The sequence below is a fragment of the Schistocerca americana genome, chromosome 5, assembly GCF_021461395.2.
Source record: "Schistocerca americana isolate TAMUIC-IGC-003095 chromosome 5, iqSchAmer2.1, whole genome shotgun sequence".
Lineage (NCBI taxonomy): Eukaryota > Metazoa > Arthropoda > Insecta > Orthoptera > Acrididae > Schistocerca > Schistocerca americana.
Genome location: NC_060123.1, coordinates 48,517,961 through 48,538,829, shown reverse-complemented (window position 1 = coordinate 48,538,829; position 20,869 = coordinate 48,517,961).

Genomic DNA, 20,869 nt, shown 5'->3' with positions numbered 1-20,869 from the left:
TTTCTAAGTAAATTGCGTTTAATAACTGTATACATGTGTAGGCGATGGAACAAAAAGTTAAAAATGAGTGTACACTTTCGCCCTCAAAATCATGGGTAACAAATGTGCTATGAAGTATTCACGATGAAACATTGAACAATATTTGGGAGACTTATTATAACAACGGTTACAACTTCTTACAAGAAACTGATGAACCGTTATAGGCGTATTTGTTCAAAATCAAACTGCTAGGTAATTTTTGACTATATGGAGTCCAAAAGGCATGGCAAAGTCGTTTCAAGTGAAACAAAACGTGAAAATAAAAAGAGTCTGTAAGAATATGGCTTGACAGATGGACCAGTTGTCCCTGATGGTGGATTTCAGTGTGGGCCCTGGAAACTGCTAGGGCAACTGTCCTGGACAGTTTTAAAACTTTTTTTAGGTTTCATGAGTGACTTCACAGAACATAAAATTTCGTCCAGGCATGTCACTATGCTTATGGTACGCAAAGGGATCTGGTTATTAAGATGAGTTCCTATTGGATCGTTTGATAATGGGATTACAGTGGCTGTTGGTACTCTACACCCGAAGTGCACACACACACACACACACACACACACACACACACACACATATATATATATATATATATATATATATATATATATATATATATATATATATATAAAAATTACGTAGCCAGTCCCCACATTGCCCCTATCCCCTATCACATATGCACATTGTTTCATTGAACTACATTATAATCACTTCATTGTAATTCTCAAGTACATTTCGATGACGAATAAATGAAACATGTACAACACAGCAAATTTTACTTTGAGAAATATGACTAATACACAAGTTAAATCTATTATTCCAATTAAATGCTTAATTTTATGGCGAATAGTACCTCATTTACTATGCTTATGAATTTGCTTGTTATAGCTTTTTCATTGTATTATTTCTTCAGAGATAATTTTGAAATTGGGGGAACCATAACTAAAATAGTTATACATGCTGAGACAGTTTTTTTAATTTACGAGTGCTAAAAGTGAGGGACATTTCATTCAGTTTCATTTTAATAGTTTTAACACTCGTAAACTAAAAAAAATTGTTCACTGTATGAGTAATCAAGCAATCATGTTTCTTTAGCGTACTATGCTTTTGTAATCTCTATGATTTGTTAGCCTTCAAATGTAGAGCCATACGTATTCAGAGTTTTACAGAGTAAATGACATTGTTGGATGGAAGAATAGACGCATATTCCTGTTTGAAAACAAATTTCTTTTTTTAATTTTACCCATGCGATCTAGGATACTTCCCGTTTTAGTAACCCTCAGTACAGTAACCTGATATAACAAACTTAGTGGCAAGGTACACATTTGAAATTCAGGTACTTGGTACATGAGGATTAAGGAGCTGTGCAATCACAATTACATTTTTTTTTACGTGAACTCTACGTAGCTCCACAGGAAAAGCCGAATGTGAAACACTGCAAGTTTAGAACGAAGCCGACAGTTTTACTCTTAGGTTGTGTATTGATTAAGGCGCCTAATTATTTACATAATAAGTTTCCGTTAACCCAGGTTAACTCAGATTCTAATAACGCTGGCTCAAGGATCATATAGTCCGATAGAACAAGAAACAATTGCATGTATCGTCATATTATCGACACATGAAGGTTAATCATCCATCAAAGAGGAACCAAAGTCATCCATCTGACACTGGGATGTGACGTTCTTGAGATATAAGCATCAGAAAGCGAGAAGTTAATTAATAACCTACTTGTGGACAAAGATCTAGGAAGTTAATGAGAATAGCGAAATTACCCTGATTAAGAACTTGCGTCGCAGAATGATTAAGGCCTACTAGATCCTGTCGCACAACTCAGCAGAGCAGCGCCTACCACCAAGAAGTCACGGCCACCTCAGAAGTCTTCACCGGCACTCATGAAGGGCTGATTTCTCCTAAGTCCAAAAGCAGCTGCCGCAATGCAGCTGACATCAGAATCTTGTGACTGCTGCCCTTGGTGCTCGGCGCTAGCGCCCTCCTACTTCAGAATCTAGAATCCCGATGCCATACGTATTTCCTGTCGGGGTTCCACATAGGCTCCACGTATGAGAACATATGGATTTTTAGCTAATCGAGTCTAAAGACAAACTGATCCACCAATCAGACGCGATATTGTTTTCAACTCATATCCCCACTAAGTTAAATTTTGGAGACTAGCCAGAGGGGTTGGTAGATGACGACTTCTCACCCTCCTCCTAGCGGAACTTAGTGTGAATTCTTAGGAACAGATGCTGGGGAGTGAGCCGTGGTAAAAATTGCTGTTTTGAAGAGCGCGACGCAGTGCGTTGTGTGAAGCAGTCGCCCTCCGTTTCTGGCGGTGGCGCCGCTGTGGCAATCGCACCTTTAGTGCCTCCCTCTGCTGGGAAAGGGGAAAGGTAGCCTGTTCATGTGCATTTAAGGGGCGCTGTGAGCTCGCTAGGGGCGAGTCTGGTCAGTTGGTCAGCCGGGTCAGTGTGAGGCAGTCAGTATCTGTCGTCCGGAGTGCTAGTATGTGTTAGCCCACCAGTATGCTCGAGTTTGTTCAGGCAATGGTCACTGGCGGTTTGATCGAACGGTTGGTCGAACGCGCACTGAGACACAAGATGACTTGTCCGTCTTGAGCGTCGGCGCATGTGAGGTCGGCACGTCAGTCCAGTGTGCCGCGCCGTACAGCGGGGGGTAGTGGCTTCGCGGCCGACACGAGAGCAACAGGAGTCAACCCACGACATCGGTCTGGCTGGGGCGAGCTGCGACGCCGTGAGACGGGAGATCGGCGCGCCATCCTGCGTCCGTTGAAGCGGCTGGCAGCGGACGGTTCCGGAGAGCGTTTTGGTGGTGCTGCGCCAGGTCTTCGCCAGACATCGCAGTTTATTAGAAGTTAAGTGATTCGTGATATGTTGTTTCATTTAATTGTTTTCTTGGTCAGTCTCTCGTCCCCAGCTTTCTCGTCTGTCTCCAGTCCGCATTTGTCAGGCAGTTAGTGTCTGTCTGGCTGTCGGTCTGCCGTACGTTAATAGCTGCCTCTGTCATTTTTGTCGCATTCGGTGTTAACGAATATATTGCTTGAAGTGTAACCGCCGAATTCCTGAAATATGTGTAATGTAGAGCATGTTTGTATATTTTATGTAAGACTGCATTTCATGGGTTTTTATTTAAATGGTCATTTTAGTATATAAAGTTGCCACCCTTCCACCGTAAGAGGCTTGTTTAGAAAAAAAATAATCAAGTTGCATCTTCGGTGGCAAGTTGATTTCTCTAAAGTTAATGTTTTTTACCATTTCCATCCCTCCTACGGGGTGCATAGTTTATGTGCTTGTGTGAGTTGTTAAAATTATTAGTTTAAAGTAATATGGTGTGTTGCACATTTGCACCAGTGTAGTCTTTCAGAGGTTGTTGTGAGCGGTCGTGACTACGGCTGTGTCAAAAGGGAGCGGCTAGGTTCTTAGCCCGAAAGCTCATACTGTCAATAGTTGTTCTTTCTGCCTCTGTAAAATTGTAACTTGATATTTAGAGGGTGCTTTCAGATTATAATGTTCATCCGTTAAAAAAAAGGGCTTTTAGGAATAAAAATTTCCATTTGTTGAAAGAAATTAAATTTGTTTTTATCAGTTACCCACTGGCAACTACTTCCAACCTTACATAGTGTGATTAAATGGGTTAATGTTCTTGATGAATCGCTAGTAAATAAAGTATATACTTAAGAAAAAATTTCGAAAGTAAATTCACGATTCAGGGAGAGATGAAGACAAAGAGCAAGAGAAAGACAGTGCATGTTTGCGTAATCTACCGCCGTGGTGACGGCTTATCGAAAATATGAATTGTTTCTAGAAAGTTTTCTATTGTTGAATTTGCGTCGGAACTACAAATGGTGTTTCTGTTTTCGCTGTTCAACTCCAGACATGTACGAGAATCTACCAAGGAGGGATATTTCTTTGGCTCCACCCGTCTAGATGCTCCCAGCCCGAAGCGCACGAGAAGCGCCCATTACCAGACAATGAAGATGGATAGCACTGGAGCTTCACGTCCTGCCTCTTAACGCCGCCAGCCAGCCAGCCAGTCACCTGCAAAGTACTTTCCAGCTCGCCTCGGACCACCTTCGTAGAACACGTAACTATGCATCTTGTACCAGAATTACTTCCTATAGAGTATCCTCAGCCAGAACTGCTTGCTTGCGTATTGATATAGCTGATATAGCTGCAGAATGAGCGGGGAGTCCGTATCCCAAAACTGACGCGTTTCTCCACTAGAAACCCGGCACAGCCATGGCCTGAAGCAAAACCTAAAATCACATTATTAGCTAACATTTTTTGTCTTAAACCGAGCAGTAAAGGAATGCTCATATGGTACCTAGACAGGAAATCCGTCTATCAGTTTACCTTCCATTAGAAACGTGGGTACATTCAGGAACTGTGATATGATTTACAAATGACAGAGCACGGAAATCATACGTCCTTTTAACTTTTTTGGCAAATCTAGATTTCGTCTAGTGCCTAGCGGTTATCAGTGCAGTATTTCATAGACTCAGTGCTTGTCAGTTCCCTGTTGTTCGGGCGTCCGTCACAGTTTCTTCAGTACTACTGTATAATGAAGATAGGCGTTTCAAGGTTTCAAGGTTTCTGCGGCCTGAGTAGAGGAAGGGTCGATGACGAGATCCCCCATATAGGCGTCCAATGGGTTGCGGTTTCCCGAACCTGTCAGCGTTCTCTGCTGAACTAATGTTTACTTTCAGAGCTTCAGAGTGTTATTTATGCTAGGTTTACAGTCTCAATGGCGTTCCTGCGTAGTCTTTCTGGGTCGTTAGTCCAAATGGCTCTGAGCACTATGGGACTTAACATCTAAGTTCATCAGTCCCCTAGAACTTAGAACTACTTAACCTAACTAACCTAAGGACATCACACACATCCATGCCCGAGGCAGGATTCGAACCTGCGACCGTAGCGGTCACGCGGTTCCAGACTGAAGAGCCTAGAACCGCACGGCCACACTGGCCGGCGGGGTCGTTAGTCAATCGTTAATAAGCTCCTTGTGGAACATCAACACTTTAAGAAATTTGAAAACGATCATAATTTGTTTGAATATAGAGTTCTGGTCGACGTGACCTTTATGGGGCTTCAGGATGATAAGCAGAGAGGCAGTGATAAAGACATATGTCACGCCCAAGGTGTCAATGAGACAACATTAAATTAACATCCATTTATTGCTGAGAGTTTCAGAGTGATTCACGCTCTTCCTGAGCTCGGTCAAGTAGGAGCAGTGCAGCATACACGTCACAGGAATGCGCTAAGTGCCGGCCGGCGTGGCCGAGCGGTTCTAGGCGCATCAGTCTGGAACCACGCTGCTGCTACGGTCGCAGGTTCGAATCCTGCCTCGGCCATGGATGTGTGTGATGTCCTTAGGTTAGTTAGGTTTAAGTAGTTCTGAGTTCTGGGGGACTGATGGCCTCCGATGGCGCATCAACGACCCCCCCCCCCCCCCCCCCCCCCCCGTGGAAACCGCACTTGTAGCCCCTGGGGTTGCCCAGAGTTAACTGCGCTGCCTTGTGTAATGTGGAGCGGCCATCCGCGTGTCCCCACAGCCTTGGTTGACTGTGGACGTCTGCCGAAGCCTCGGTGATCTCGTTGAGGCTAGTTACGCCCAGGTTTGCCCCCAGAAATTAGCCTGACCCTGACGATGGGGTTCGTGAAGGCGGCTAGGTGGATGTCCCAACAGCGACATGGAGGACAACCTGTCTCAGCGTACCGCCGGTAAGGCGGTACACGTAATGGCTAAATGGCTCTGAGCACTATGGGACTTAACAGCTATGGTCATCAGTCCCCTAGAACTTAGAACTACTTAAACCTAACTAACCTAAGGACAGCACACAACACCCAGTCATCACGAGGCAGAGAAAATCCCTGACCCCGCCGGGAATCGAACCCGGGAACCCGGGCGTGGGAAGCGAGAACGCTACCGCACGACCACGAGCTGCGGACAGGTACACGTAATGCCTGGGAGTGGCGCAGCCACGTGCCCTGCTCCCAATCCGAATAGCTTACAGTCGGACAGATTAGTTCTTTATCCACGGAAGATCTGCACATCTCTCATTTTCCGTCATTCACCATTGTGACTGGAAGGAATGGCAGCTCAGTTTGTCACCCCCCCCTCCCCCAAACAAACTCCCCCCTTCCACCACCACCCCCCCCCCCTCCTCCCCCAGAGCAAACTGCTGACTGCAAACTGGGAGAAGCTGGTAACACATCGTTGTATGTCAACAGGTTATCCTGCAACTACCGGAGCTGACCTTTCATTGCTATCAGTGATGCCGATTGAGAAACTGGATTCTGCGGCCTGAGTGGGGGAAGGGTCGATGACGAGATGTCCCATACAGGTGACCAAATCGGTTGCAGTTTCTCGAACTTATCAGCGTTCTCTGCTGCACAAATGTCTACTTTCAGGGCTTCAGAGCGTTTTTTCTGCTAGGTTTACAGTGCCTGTGGCGTTCTTGCGTTGTCTTTCTGTGTCGTTACTCAACGCTGCCCTGTTAACAGAATGTCGCTCAGCCTCCTTTTGCGGTAATGTTAAGGCACTGAATCAGGTTTCTCTTGTTCATTTGTTTTTCAGCGTCCCCAACTTCTTATTCTCGTTACTCAACCATAGTGTACAGTGGAGCCACGCTTGACTTGGACATTATTCCAGAAAACTCAAAAATTATAGTTTTCATTGTAATTCTATTTTGCTGGGCAACATTGCTATTATAAAATTCGGCTTGAATTTTTGCACTGAGGTCCTCGCTGTTACTAAGTATGTACATACTGGCACCTTCATAATTACTTCGCTCATCAAAATTCAAATGGCTCTAAACACTATAGTACTTAACATTTGAGGTCATCAGTCCCCTACACTTTGAACTACGTAAACCTAACTAACCTAAGGACATCACACGTATCCATGGCCGACGCAGGATTCCAACCTGCGACCGTTCCAGCCGCGTGGTTCCGGACTGGAGCGCTTAGAACCGCTCGGACTCAGCGCCGGCACTTCGCTTATTGTTGGGTATCTTTCTCCTCTAAGTTAAGCTAAGTTCACAGAACATAACTCCTTGCACATAATTCCTTAATTTATGACACAAATTTGCAAACGACTCTTTACCTAATCCAGAATGAAATTTTCCCTCTGCAGCGGAGTGTGCGCTGATATGAAACTTCCTGGTGGATTAAAAGATTAAAACGGTGTGCCTTAGACTCTACTCGAGACCTTTGCCTTTCGTGGGGATGTGCTCTAGCAACTGAGCTACCCAACAACGACTCACGGCCCGTAATCACAGCTTTAATTCCGCCAGTACCCCGTCGGCCTGGCACACGGTTTCAATCTGCCCGGAAGTTTCAGATCAGCGCACACTCCACTGCAGAGTGAAAATTTCATTCTGGAAACATCCCCCAAGCTGTGGCTAAGCTATGTCTCCGGAATATCCATTCTTCCAAGAGTGCTGTTTCTGCAAGATTCGCAGGAGAGCTTCTGTGAAGTTTGGAAGGTAGGAGACCAAGTACTAGCGGAATTAAAGCTATTATGAAGGGTCGTGGGTCGTGTTTGGGTAGCTCAAATAGTAGAGCACTTGCCTGCGAAAGGTACAGGTCCCGAATTCAAGCCTCGGTCTGGCACACAGTTTTAATCTGCAAGGAAGTTTCCACTCATTACCCATTATTTACTAATGCATAGATCTATGTTTCGAATTAATTATTCAGTATTACTTGCTGTCACAGTACTAAGCCAGGCAACAGGTAACTGATGTACAGATGATTCTGAATGTTCAATCTTTCACTTGCAAGAAACGCAGATTACAGAAATGGCGACCCGAATCGCTTCAGTGCTGTTAACTGGAATCCTTATATTCGTATCACGGCTACGAAGCTTCACTCGGTACAGCTGGATGAGTTGCAACATCTGTTCTGTGCAAACCCTCCCCTTCTGTGATTAATTTATATAACAATCGAAGGATATCCAGATTGAAGCATCGTTCAAAAAGGTAAAGCTGTAGACTGGCAGAATCGCTAGCACCTGCTACGATCAAAACTGAAAAGGTATGTCAGCTCGATCGTTGTCTTAGCTATAATGGTGGCTGGAAGGCCGAAGTATGTTCCGTCCATATCACAAACCATATCGTTTCTTTGGATGCCATTGTCCCTTAGCTGCACCTTCATCATACCCTGTGGCTTCCACTTAATGTAAAAATTGCGAATTATAATCTCTGGAATGAATCTCCAATAAATCCAACGTGCGCCCTTTCTCTGAAAATGTAGATAGGAGTTCCCCATGACACTCTCTAACTTCATATTTCCCCAGGAATAACTCCAATTCAGATGCCTGTGTGTTAGCCCGAACCACCATGATTGGTTAGACCATGATACCCTCTTGCTGGAAAAAGTAACAAACGCCGGCCGAAAATGCCCTGAGGGCCCATCGGTACCGACTGGCCACCGTGTCATCCTCAGCCCTTAGACGTCATTGGATACGGACACGGAAGGGCATGTGACCAGCATCGCGCTCTCCCGGCCCCGCTCAAGTAGCTCCTCAAGAGGCCTCATCTGCACTCAGCAGACCCGGTTGGTGACCCATCCAGCTGTTAGCCAAGCATAACAACGCTTAACGTCGGTGATCTCATGGGAACCAGTGTTACCACTGTGACAACACCGCTGTCATCCTGTTGGAAACATCATAGCTTTCAGGAACACATTAGAGAATAAGTTTTTCTGTATTGTGAGTCTATTGGCTCTTTGCTAGTTCATACCCACATCCACTGTGTTCCATTTCACCGGATAAGGGTGCACAATAAATCATTGATACTGGACATTCAACTGTACTCTACATCTACATCTACATCCATACTCCACAAGCCACCTGACGGTGTGTGGCGGAAGGTACCTTGAGTACCTCTATCGGTTCTCCCTTCTATTCCAGTCTAGTATTGTTCGTGGAAAGAAGGATTGTCGGTATGCCTCTGTGTGGGCTCTAATCTCTCTGATTTTATCCTCATGGTCTCTTCGCGAGATATACATAGGAGAGAGCAATATACTGCTTGAGTCGTCGGTGAAAGTACGTCCTCGAAACTTCAACAAAAGCCCATACCGAGCTACTGAGTGTCTCGATCGCAGAGTCTTCCATTGGAGTTTATCTGTCATCTCCGTAACGCTTACGCGATTACTAAATGATTTTGTAACGAAGCGCGCTGCTCTCAGTTGCATCTTCTCAATCTTTTCTATCAACGCTATCTGGTATGGATCCCTCACCAGCGAGCAGTATTCAAGCAATGTGAGAACAAGTGTACTGTAAACTACTTCCTTTCTTTTCGGACTGCAGTTTCTTGGGATTCTTCCAATGAATCTCAGTCTGGCATCTACTTTACCGACGATTAATTTTATATGGTCATTCCATTTTAAATCACTCCTAATGCCTACTCCCAGATAATTTATGGCATTAACTGCTTCCAGTTGCTGACCTGCTGTATTGTAGGTAAATGATAAATGATCTTTCTTTCTATGTATTCGCAGCACATTACACTTGTCTACATAGAGATTCAATTGCTATTCCCTGCACCTTGCGTTAATTCGTTGCAGATCCTTCTGCATTTCAGTACAATTTTCCATTATTACAACGTCTCGATATACTGCAGAATCATCCGCAAAAAGCCTGTGACAGCTTTCGATGTTATCCACAAGTTCATTTATATATATATTTAGAAAACTTACCATACATGGCATGTTGCATCATCTGTACTGGTTTCGGCCGCTTGAATGTGATAAAACTAATGCTACCTACCTTCACTTGTAACTGCGTCGGCTTCCATGGCCATAATAAGTGGACAAAAAGTTTTGTATGGTATTACGTCATAATGTAAAAAGCTACGCTGGAGAAACCAACGTTTCGGCCGTGGTTACAGCGGCCTTCTTCTACATCTACATCTACATTGATACTCCGCAAGCCACCCAACGGTGTGTGGCGGAGGGCACTTTACGTGCCACTGTCATTACCTGCCTTTCCTGTTCCAGTCGCGTATGGTTCGCGGGAAGAACGACTGTCTGAATGCCTCCGTGCGCGCTCTAATCTCTCTAATTTTACATTCGTGATCTCCTCGGGAGGTATAAGTAGGGGGAAGCAATATATTCGATACCTCATCCAGAAACGCACCCTCTCGAAACCTGGCGAGCAATCTACACCGCGATGCAGAGCGCCTCTCTTGCAGAGTCTGCCACTTGAGTTTATTAAACATCTCCGTAAGGCTATCACGGTTACCAAATAACCCTGTGACGAAACGCGCCTCTCTTCTTTGGATCTTCTCTATCTCCTCCGTCAGACCGATCTGGTACGGATCCCACACTGATGAGCAATACTCAGGTATAGGTCGAACGAGTGTTTTGTAAGCCACCTCCTTTGTTGATGGACTACATTTTCTAAGCACTCTCCCAATGAATCTCAACCTGGTACCCGCCTCACCAACAATTAATTTTATATGATCATTCCACTTCAAATCGTTCCGCACGCATACTCCCAGATATTTTACAGAAGTAACTGCTACCAGTGTTTGTTCCGCTATCATATAATCATACAATAAAGGATCCTTCTTTCTATGTATTCGCAATACATTACATTTGTCTATGTTAAGGGTCAGTTGCCACTCCCTGCACCAAGTGCCTATCCGCTGCAGATCTTCCTGCATTTCGCTACAATTTTCTAATGCTGCAACTTCTCTGTATACTACAGCATCATCCGCGAAAAGCCGCATGGAACTTCCGACACTATCTACTAAGTCATTTATATAAATTGTGAAAAGCAATGGCCCCTAACACTCCCCTGTGGCACGCCAGAGGTTACTTTAACGTCTGTAGACGTCTCTCCATTGATAACAACATGCTGTGTTCTGTTTGCTAAAAACTCTTCAATCCAGCCACACAGCTGGTCTGATATTCCGTAGGCTCTTACTTTGTTTATCAGGCGACAGTGCGGAACTGTATCGAACGCCTTCCGGAAGTCACGAAAAATAGCATCTACCTGGGAGCCTGTATCTAATATTTTCTGGGTCTCATGAACAAATAAGGCGAGTTGGGTCTCACACGATCGCTGTTTCCGGAATCCGTGCTGATTCCTACATAGTAGATTCTGGGTTTCCAGAAATGACATGATACGCGAGCAAAAAACATGTTCTAAAATTCTACAAGAGATCGACGTAAGAGATATAGGTCTATAGTTTTGCGCATCTGCTCGACGACCCTTCTTGAAGACTGGGACTATCTGTGCTCTTTTCCAATCATTTGGAACTCTCCGTTCCTCTAGAGACTTGCGGTACACGGCTGTTAGAAGGGGGGCAAGTTCTTTCGCGTACTCTGTGTAGAATTGGTATCCCGTCAGGTCCAGTGGACTTTCCTCTATTGAGTGATTCCAGTTGCTTTTCTATTCCTTGGACACTTATTTCGATGTCAGCCATTTTTTTTTTCGTTTGTGCGAGGATTTAGAGAAGGAACTGCATTGCGGTCTTCCTCTGTGAAACAGCTTTGGTAAAAGGTGTTTAGTATTTCAGCTTTACGCGTGTCATCCTCTGTTTCAATGCCATCATCATCCCGTAGTGTCTGGATATGCTGTTTCGAGCCACTTACTGATTTAACGTAAGATCAGAACTTCCTAGGATTTTCTGTCAAGTCGGTACATAGAATTTTACTTTCGAATTCAATGAACGCTTCACGCATAGCCCTCCTTACGCTAACTTTGACATCGTTTAGCTTCTGTTTGTCTGAGAGGTTTTGGCTGCGTTTAAACTTGGAGTGGAGCTCTCTTTGCTTTCGCAGTAGTTTCCTAACATTGTTGTTGTACCACGGTGGGTTTTTCCCGTCCCTCACAGTTTTACTCGGCACGTACCTGTCTAAAACGCATTTTGCGATTGCCTTGAACTTTTTCCATAAACACTCAACATTGTCAGTGTCGGAACAGAAATTTTCGTTTTGATCTGTTAGGTAGTCTGAAATCTGCCTTCTATTACTCTTGCTAAACAGATAAACCTTCCTCCCTTTTTTTATATTCCTATTAACTTCCATATTCAGGGATGCTGCAACGGCCTTATGATCACTGATTCCCTGTTCTGTACATACAGAGTCGTAAAGTTCGGGTCTGTTTGTTATCAGTAGGTCCAAGATGTTATCTCCACGAGTCGGTTCTCTGTTTAATTGCTCGAGGTAATTTTCGGATAGTGCACTCAGTATAACGTCACTCGATGCTCTGTCCCTACCACCCGTCCTAAACATCTGATTGTCCCAGTCTATATCTGGTAAATTGAAATCTCCACCTAAGACTATAACATGCTGGGAAAATTTATGTGAAATGTATTCCAAATTTTCTCTCAGTTGTTCTGCCACTAATGCTGCTGAGTCGGGAGGTCGGTAAAAGGAGCCAATTATTAACCTAGTTCGGTTGTTGAGTGTAACCTCCACCCATAATAATTCACAGGAACTATCCACTTCTACTTCACTACAGGATAAACTACTACTAACAGCGACGAACACTCCACCACCGGTTGCATGCAATCTATCCTTTCTAAGCACCGTCTGTACCTTTGTAAAAATTTCCGCAGAATTTATCTCTGGCTTAAGCCAGCTTTCTGTACCTATAACGATTTCAGCTTCGGTGCTTTCTATCAGCGCTTGAAGTTCCGGTACTTTACCAACGCAGCTTCGACAGTTGACTATTACAATACCGATTGCTGCTTGGTCCCCGCATGTCCTGACTTTGCCCCGCACCCGTTGAGGCTGTTGCCCTTTCTGTACTTGCCCAAGGCCATCTAACCTAAAAAACCGCCCAGCCCACGCCACACAACCCCTGCTACCCGTGTAGCCGCTTGTTGCGTGTAGTGGACTCCTGATCTATCCAGCGGAACCCGAAACCCCACCACCCTATGGCGCAAGTCGAGGAATCTGCAGCACACACGGTCGCAGAACCGTCTCAGCCTCTGATTCAGACCCTCAACTCGGCTCTGTACCAAAGGTCCGCAGTCAGTCCTGTCGACGATGCTGCAGATGGTGAGCTCTGCTTTCATCCCGCTAGCGAGACTGGCAGTCTTCACCAAATCAGATAGCCGCCGGAAGCCAGAGAGGATTTCCTCCGATCCATAGCGACACACATCATTGGTGCCGACATGAGCGACCACCTGCAGATGGTCACTTTAACCGCTGCCGAAACGTTGGGTTCTCCACTTTTTTCTACTGTGGCGCTGTTGCGTACTAAGAGAAATACTATGTCAGTTGCCTCCAGATGGTTCCGTTATGTGCCATAACTCAGTTATAAAGTGCTCTCTGCCGTACGACTAGGAAATGTGGCTACACCGTGGTTCTCAGATGCCCATGTATAGCATGGAAACTTAGTTTCTTGTAACCTTGCTTCCGTTAAATTGTCCGTCAAATGCCATAATAATCTGGCTGCAGCTATTTTCCCTTCCGGTACATTCGGTTTATTCTGTATCCTTTCAAGACCACTATTTATGGTCTGTTTGGTGCTTTGTGCCCACTGTACCAACTCTGTCGTTAACTCTCACGCCATCCTCGTTCTATTTAGAACCATGTTTACCAGTTTGGTGGAATGCTATTCTACCTTGTCCTTTGTAGCGTCTGTTACCGCTTTCACCTGCCCCACCGTGTTGTTCAAATTTTGAATATCCTCATTGTCTGCTGTCCCAAACACTGTTTCCAACAGTTTCCCATCTGCATTCACCCGGTTTCTCTTTTCCGAACTAGCGCTCCTGATACAAGGTTAGTCACCTGTTTCACCACCGAGCGAGGTGGCGCAGTGGTTAGAACACTGGACTCGCATCCGGGAGGACGACGGTTCAATCCCGTCTCCAGCCATCCTGATTTAGGTTTTCCGTGATTTCCCTAAATCGTTTCAGGCAAATGCTGGGATGGTTCCTTTCAAAGGGCACGGCCGATTTCCTTCCCCATCCTTCCCTAACCCGAGCTAGCGCTCCGTCTCTAATGACCTCGTTGTCGACGGGACGTTAAACAACACTAACCTAACCTCACCACCTGTTTCAACTACTCATTCATTTTCCCAAAAGAGAGTTGTAATCCGCGCTGTTTTTCCTGAATGTCCCGCTCTTTCTGGCCTCTTCCTGCAATTTAGTATAGGTGTTTCCTGATGCGCCCATCGGTGATATGTTAACTAGATGTCAAGCTCTCTTGAGAGCACCACTCCTAAGAGGCTGGTTCTGCGACACTCCCACTACTTCACTCCGGATGAGTTGTAGGATCAGCAAAATTACCAAGTTTTTCCTAGCCGTCCATGCTGACACAGCAGTTACGCGAAAAGAATTTACCGACAATTCTGCTCCTTCGTTCGAAAAACGCGAGTGCATAACAAAAACACTACATAACAATACAATATTACCAAATCCTAGCCTATTCAGTGCGAAACAAGAGGCGTAACCCCAAAGCACAATCGTACGAACCAGATTGTTCAGAAAAAAACAAGAAAAAATATATATGGAGACAAAGAAAACGGTCATACAGGCTTAGTGCAAATGGCGTGATTCGTAAGTCTTAGTGATTCGTTATCTTAATAGTTCGGAACTACTAATTTCTTCGCCCACTGTATTCTGTACCATCTGTGGTGAATGAATCTGCGGCATAGTATCTACTACTCCACTGAAGGGACTGATTCGTCAGTAATAGATGTTTTCTTTGGAAGTTTCACCTTAACATTTACGGGTGATATCATCTCTGTTACTTAATGTAGATCCTGATATTTCATTGAAAACTTCATGCCCTCCACCGACCTCTGTGGCCGAGAGGTTCTAGGCGCTTTAGTCCGAAGCCGCAGGTTCGATTCCTGCCTCGTGCATGGATGTGTGTGATGTCCTTAGGTTAGTTAGGTTTAAGTAATTGTAAGTTCTAGGGGACTGATAACCTCCGATATTAAGTCCCATAGTGCTCAGAGCCATTTGACCATTTTGTTCTGCCCTCCAGCGTATTTATCACTAAAAACTTACTGGTCCACTCTAATAAGCGGCAATTTTCCGGTATGTTGTCCCGAGTGTTCCGCATTCGGGAGGACGACGGTTCAATCCCGTCTCCAGCCATCCTGATTTAGGTTTTCCGTGATTTCCCTAAATCGTTTCAGGCAAATACCGGGATGGTTCCTTTGAAAGGGCACGGCCGATTTCCTTCCCAATCCTTCCCTAACCCGGGCTTGCGCTCCGTCTCTAATGACCTAGTTGTCGACGGGACGTTAAACACTAACCACCACCACCCCCACCGAGTGTTCTTGGCATTCAGGTACGTTGTATTCGTCTATTTGACATTCTGCGAAACCTCACTAACGTCTTCACCAATTCCTCATTACCACCTGATTTAGGGTTTAGAACCTCGAAAGAAGATGCCATATTCCTTCCGCATTCCACCTCGTGTGGCCAATGTGTACTTTAAAATTATACGTAGAGACAACGAACTGCCAATACAAGTACAGATTATCAAGGTTATTATTTATATAAAAACTCGACATTTAAAAAGAAATTTGCGACCAACCCTCTTGTTAGGTCCATTCACTTGTGGATGGAAAGGAGGAATGTGATGGTTTAGAATGCGAAATGGGTGACACAACTGATTTAACAATTCGGACACAATATTTGTTCCCTGGAAGGATCTTTAATCCGAACACTTAAGGAAAGCGTGATCAATAAATTCCTTGAATTTTTATCAGTATATGTGGCAGCAAATGTAGATAATACCATAAGTAACAGCTAGTATTCCTTTCTTTGTTGTGGAATAGTTACTGTCTACTTTGTTTAATTGTCTTGATGCGTAAGCCACTGGATGATTTCTGTATCCACAATTTGACTGAAAACACAAACAACTGCCCTATTGCTTGCATCACATGATATGATGAACTCTTCCTCTAATTTAGAAAATACCGACTTCATAATCAGATTGAATTTCCACTGTCCATCTGAATTTCAATTCTTTCATCAATAATTCAAGGGCTTAACAATCTGCACAAAATCCCTCACGAATTTAGCCGGCCGCGGTGGTCTCGTGGTTCTAGGCGCGCAGTCCGGAGCCGCGCGACTGCTATGGTCGCAGGTTCTAATCCTGCCTCGGGCATGGATGTGTGTGATGTCCTTATGTTAGTTAGGTTTAAGTAGTTCTAAGTTCTAGGGGACTGATGACCACAGCAGTTAAGTCCCATAGTGCTCAGAGCCATCTGAACCATCTGAACCCTCACGAATTTCTATAGTAATTGCAAAGGCCTAAGAATGACTGTACCTGTTCTGCAGTGTGTGGTGGGCCAAAGTCACGAACTACTAATATTAGTCATAGATCAGTTTTTACTGCTACCTCGCTAATTACATAGCCAACATAGTTTATTCATTTGAACAAAATGGCATTTACTGACACTGAGTGTTAGATATGCTGCCTGTATTCTTTTAGAAACTTCTTCCAGCTGTTTTACGTGTTCTTCCATATCCTTTGAAAATACAATTATATCGTCAAGGTAGGCTTTACACATTTTTAAGTTTCGCTCCGCAAAGCACTTAATACAAGAGTTTCTGGAATTTATCCGACGAATTCTTCAGTCCAAACTGCATCCAACAGTACTGTTAATGACCACATGGTGCGGTGAACGATGTTTTCGGCTGGCCTTCTGGAAACTATCAGTGTTGTCTGCTTCTAAGACAAACTGGAAACCATGAGGTACTCTCCTAGATTAACCTCTTCCATGCCGAAATTTTCTAAAGTTACGGGAACCATAAACTCTCCATGAGTATCCATAATACGCACTCTCCTCCTGCACACCTCATTTCTCGTTGTAATCCAGTGGTTCTAAGTACAAGATTTCCCTTTGTAAGTCCATATCTATACGAACTGAGATTAATTCTTTTGTTAAAAATGGCTCTGAGCACTATGGGATTTAACATCAGAGGTCATCACTCCCCTAGACTTAGAACTACTTTAACCTAACTAACCTAAGGACAGCACACACATCCATGCCCGAGGTAGGAATCGAACCTACGACCGTAGCAGCAGCGCGGTTCCAGACTGAAGCGCCTAGAACAGCTCAGCCATAACGGCCGGCAATTTATCTTGTATCTGCTGACATGTTACCCCATGAATTAACGTTTACTATACTTTCACGCAGTTTAGCTGGCAATGCCCTCATGACAGGTTCAACTTGCGACGTTATTTCACTGGCAGCTCTCCCCCTTCTTCCCCTCCACCTCCCCCGTGAAGATAACGTTACACCAAGCTACCGTAGGACATAGTGCGATATTTGTGTAGAAAATCAAGTCTGAGAATTGCACATTACCCCTCATCAATGTGTGACAATACTCCTCTATGCTCCTTAAAATGGCTACCACCAACGTTAAAGGTGAGCAGTGGAATTACCAATGAATCCACGGCATTGTTACCCACAACATCTGACTTATTCCGTGTAGAATGAAAGAACTTTCTACCCAAAACGTCCAGATCAACATCTAACACGCACCCATGTTCACCTAGAATTTATTTTCCTCATTATTTACTGCGCCACCTAAGCAACAAGCCATCTCTACACTCATCCATGGAGTGTACCGTTTGATTGGAAATAAATTTCGATTCTTGAGGCACTCCCATTTGCGTTTGACAAGCACTTCCTTTCAGTCGGCTTATCCTGCTTCCTACTCTTTCAGCCAAGTGACCAATGCCCATAATCAGTATACTCAAAATGCTGCCGCTGGCGACAATACGTCCCTGCATGGTCCACCTGTCGACATCTTTAACTACTGACGTCAGAGAAGAAGATACCTCGCTACTCCGTTTCTGAGCCGCAATATCGATGTCTTACAGCTGGATGGCAGTTCTGATAGCCGAGAACAAATCACTAGGATTTTCCGTTCTCATCTGCCATGACATATACTCCGAAATACCCTTTACGAATACGTCAGAGATCCTATTCTTCGCTTCCCTTAAAACCGCTCTATCTGCCTCTGCATTGTGCGTCATTTAGTACGTCTGCCACTTTATTTTACGAATTCTGCCGAGTGTGTCTCTACCGACTCATTGTACTTCTGTTTTAATCTAGTGAGTTTTTTCCTGAAAAATCCGGGACCATTCTCCTTACAATACCGCTGGACAAGCCCTTCAGCGAGCTGATCAAATGCCTTTGCCTTACTAAGGGTTTCATGGTACATGACATACATTTTCGTGTCACCCACTGCTAGTAACTTACCCATATGCTGACACATTTAATCAGACCAAATCCCTGACGTAGCTGCTTCCATCATATCATCAGCAAAGACTGACGCATCCTAGGACAGCCTTCCAGAAAAAGGGGATGTTTGATTTTTCCCATACGATCAGTGGAGAGGACATGGATGTTCAGTAACTTGTGTCCCCTCCTCGGGTTTTGGTATTTTCACTCACAATGTATAGCGTTCCCAGCTCTCTCTGCAACTCCTCATTGAACCAATTTTATTATACTTTATCCTGGCGTAACGTTGTTACCTGAGTTCAGAACTTCAGTGGCGTCACTCAAAGTTCCTGCACTCATTTATGGTCGTTGAATAACCTCCATCCTGAGTTATGCTACGGCATAAATGAGAACCCAGTACGCTAACACCATATCAATAGGAGAAACTATTACACTAATCCTTCCTTTGTATCAAGGTCCAGCGAACTCAATGCATCGCTGTGATTTGTGGCGAAACCTTCTACAGATATTACAATTTCCTGACACAGCCATAGTACTCGGTAATTCATGCCCAGACAAACTGCAATACAGGCACCTAGTTAGCCATAAATATTCTTTTCTACAGTTACCCCAGAACTCCGTTCTTGTGGTCTAACCAGTATCACTCATATTAATATCCTTATGACTCCACATGGACCCAAAATAAAAGAAAAAATTTTCAAAAAAATTGGTAACTCACCTCAAAACATAATGACACACCTTGACGATGACTGCTGATATGCAGGTGTGGTCCCTCTATGGCGGCATCAGCCGATATAAACACTTTCGACTCCAGACTGTAGGGGTTCACTGCATATGAATCCCTGCAAGGGTTCAGGACGGTTGATCGGAGAGATGGTGGTGAAGACCTGTGTCACGTCCTATGTGTCAATGAGACATAATTAATGTAAAGGTCACGTATTGCTAAGAGTTTTACAGTGATCTTCCCGGTAGCAGCCGCGCAGCATACACATCACAGAAACCCGCTGAGTGGCATGTCGTCAACCGTCGTGGAATCGGCGGTCATAGCCCCTGGTCAGTTCCTCGGCCTCGGACAGGGCGGAGCAATGGTCAATGTATTTTCCCAGTGTAAAAAGGCGGAACATCACTACTCTTGTTGAGTATAGATGGATTTTAGGTTTGCCGACAGAAATCTACATACCCCTGATGACAGTTATCGTGAGGTGACTGCCATTCGTTGTAATGAACTATAGATGTTTGGACTGAATAGTAACAGTCACTTACATCCGAGCAGAAATAAAATACGAATAAGTGAGGGCGGATGCATTTTTGAAGTCCTCTTGGGTATTTCCCATCCGAACAGCAACAAAACAGGTTTCCATTAGTTGTCTGAAACGTTTGTTTGGTGGCTTTCGTCCACGTCATGTTCTGGTAACGGACAACGCTACAGTTATCACTTCTATACCTTTCAAACAGCGTTCTTTTACGTGAGAGGTGAACTCAATGGGAATCTTCTTATCTCACTAATTGTATACATCTATCACGACCATAAATGGTGGGATAAAAAATAAAGTGGTCAATGCATACTTTCAATATTGCCAATCGGCGCTTCATAAAGACACTCCAAGTGGGCTTACAATTACCTTTCGGTCGAATTCACTCCTGTTTGAGTTATGGACTACTGATGATTTATTATCTAGTAGAATATCTCTTGAAGTTAACTGGGAGTGGCGCCGAGCTAGGAGAAACATTTAACTGCACGTAGGCAGGCAAACAAACATTATACTAAGGGAGACGAGCGAATATGCTTAATGTAGGAGACCATTTTTACCTGAGGAATTTTCTTAGAGCTACTTAGGTAGGAGGAGGGAGAAGCTCTTAGCATGCTTTCTGGGGCCTTACGAAATGCTTAAATATGGTCTATGTCATTTTAAAGCAGGCTGTTACAGCAATGGAGTTTCGTGGTCACATTTCTCATCTTAGACAATCTTACGAGGTGAGTGAAGTGGAATGTGTATTTTAGTATTTACTGTGGTTTCCTATGCCTTGATTGCAATGTGCCTGTACCTTCAAGAGCAGAACCAGAAGATTCGTACGTCGTCTTTGTATTTCAGTGAGACGTTTCTCCCCCCAGGCAATGAAACGGTTGGGGGTGACAGTCAGTTTGGAGGGGTACATTGTGCCGTGATTTCGCGGCGCTGACCAAGTTCTGTCCCGTAGAGCACTTGGTCCGTGCAGCAGTTGGTGCCCAAGTCTGCTGCAGTTCTCCCGCCCTGTGTGGGAGGACGATAGTGTACAAAGTGGTGCACCGCCAGATCTAACCGGAATCAGCGAACGAAGACTAGCAGGACTGGAGGCCAGCGTGCTATGGAGGAACGGAACAGCACGGACTTAGAGATGCGCCTGCGGTTCCGAGCAGTAATCAGCGGCAGACAACACGAACATGCAGTCGCGAGGGCTACAAGTACGGGACGTCTAGTGTTGCCTTGATGGTCGGAAGTTTGTTCATTGCTGTCCTTGGAAATCACAGACTGTGGCGGCGTCTTGGGGTGTGTTTGTTTGGCGTACAGCACTTCTCAAGCGCCAGTGCAAATTGTTTTTAAGTTTGTTGCTTACAGGAAACAGAGCGGGCTCTAGTACTACTTAGCGTAAATGGGCAGCG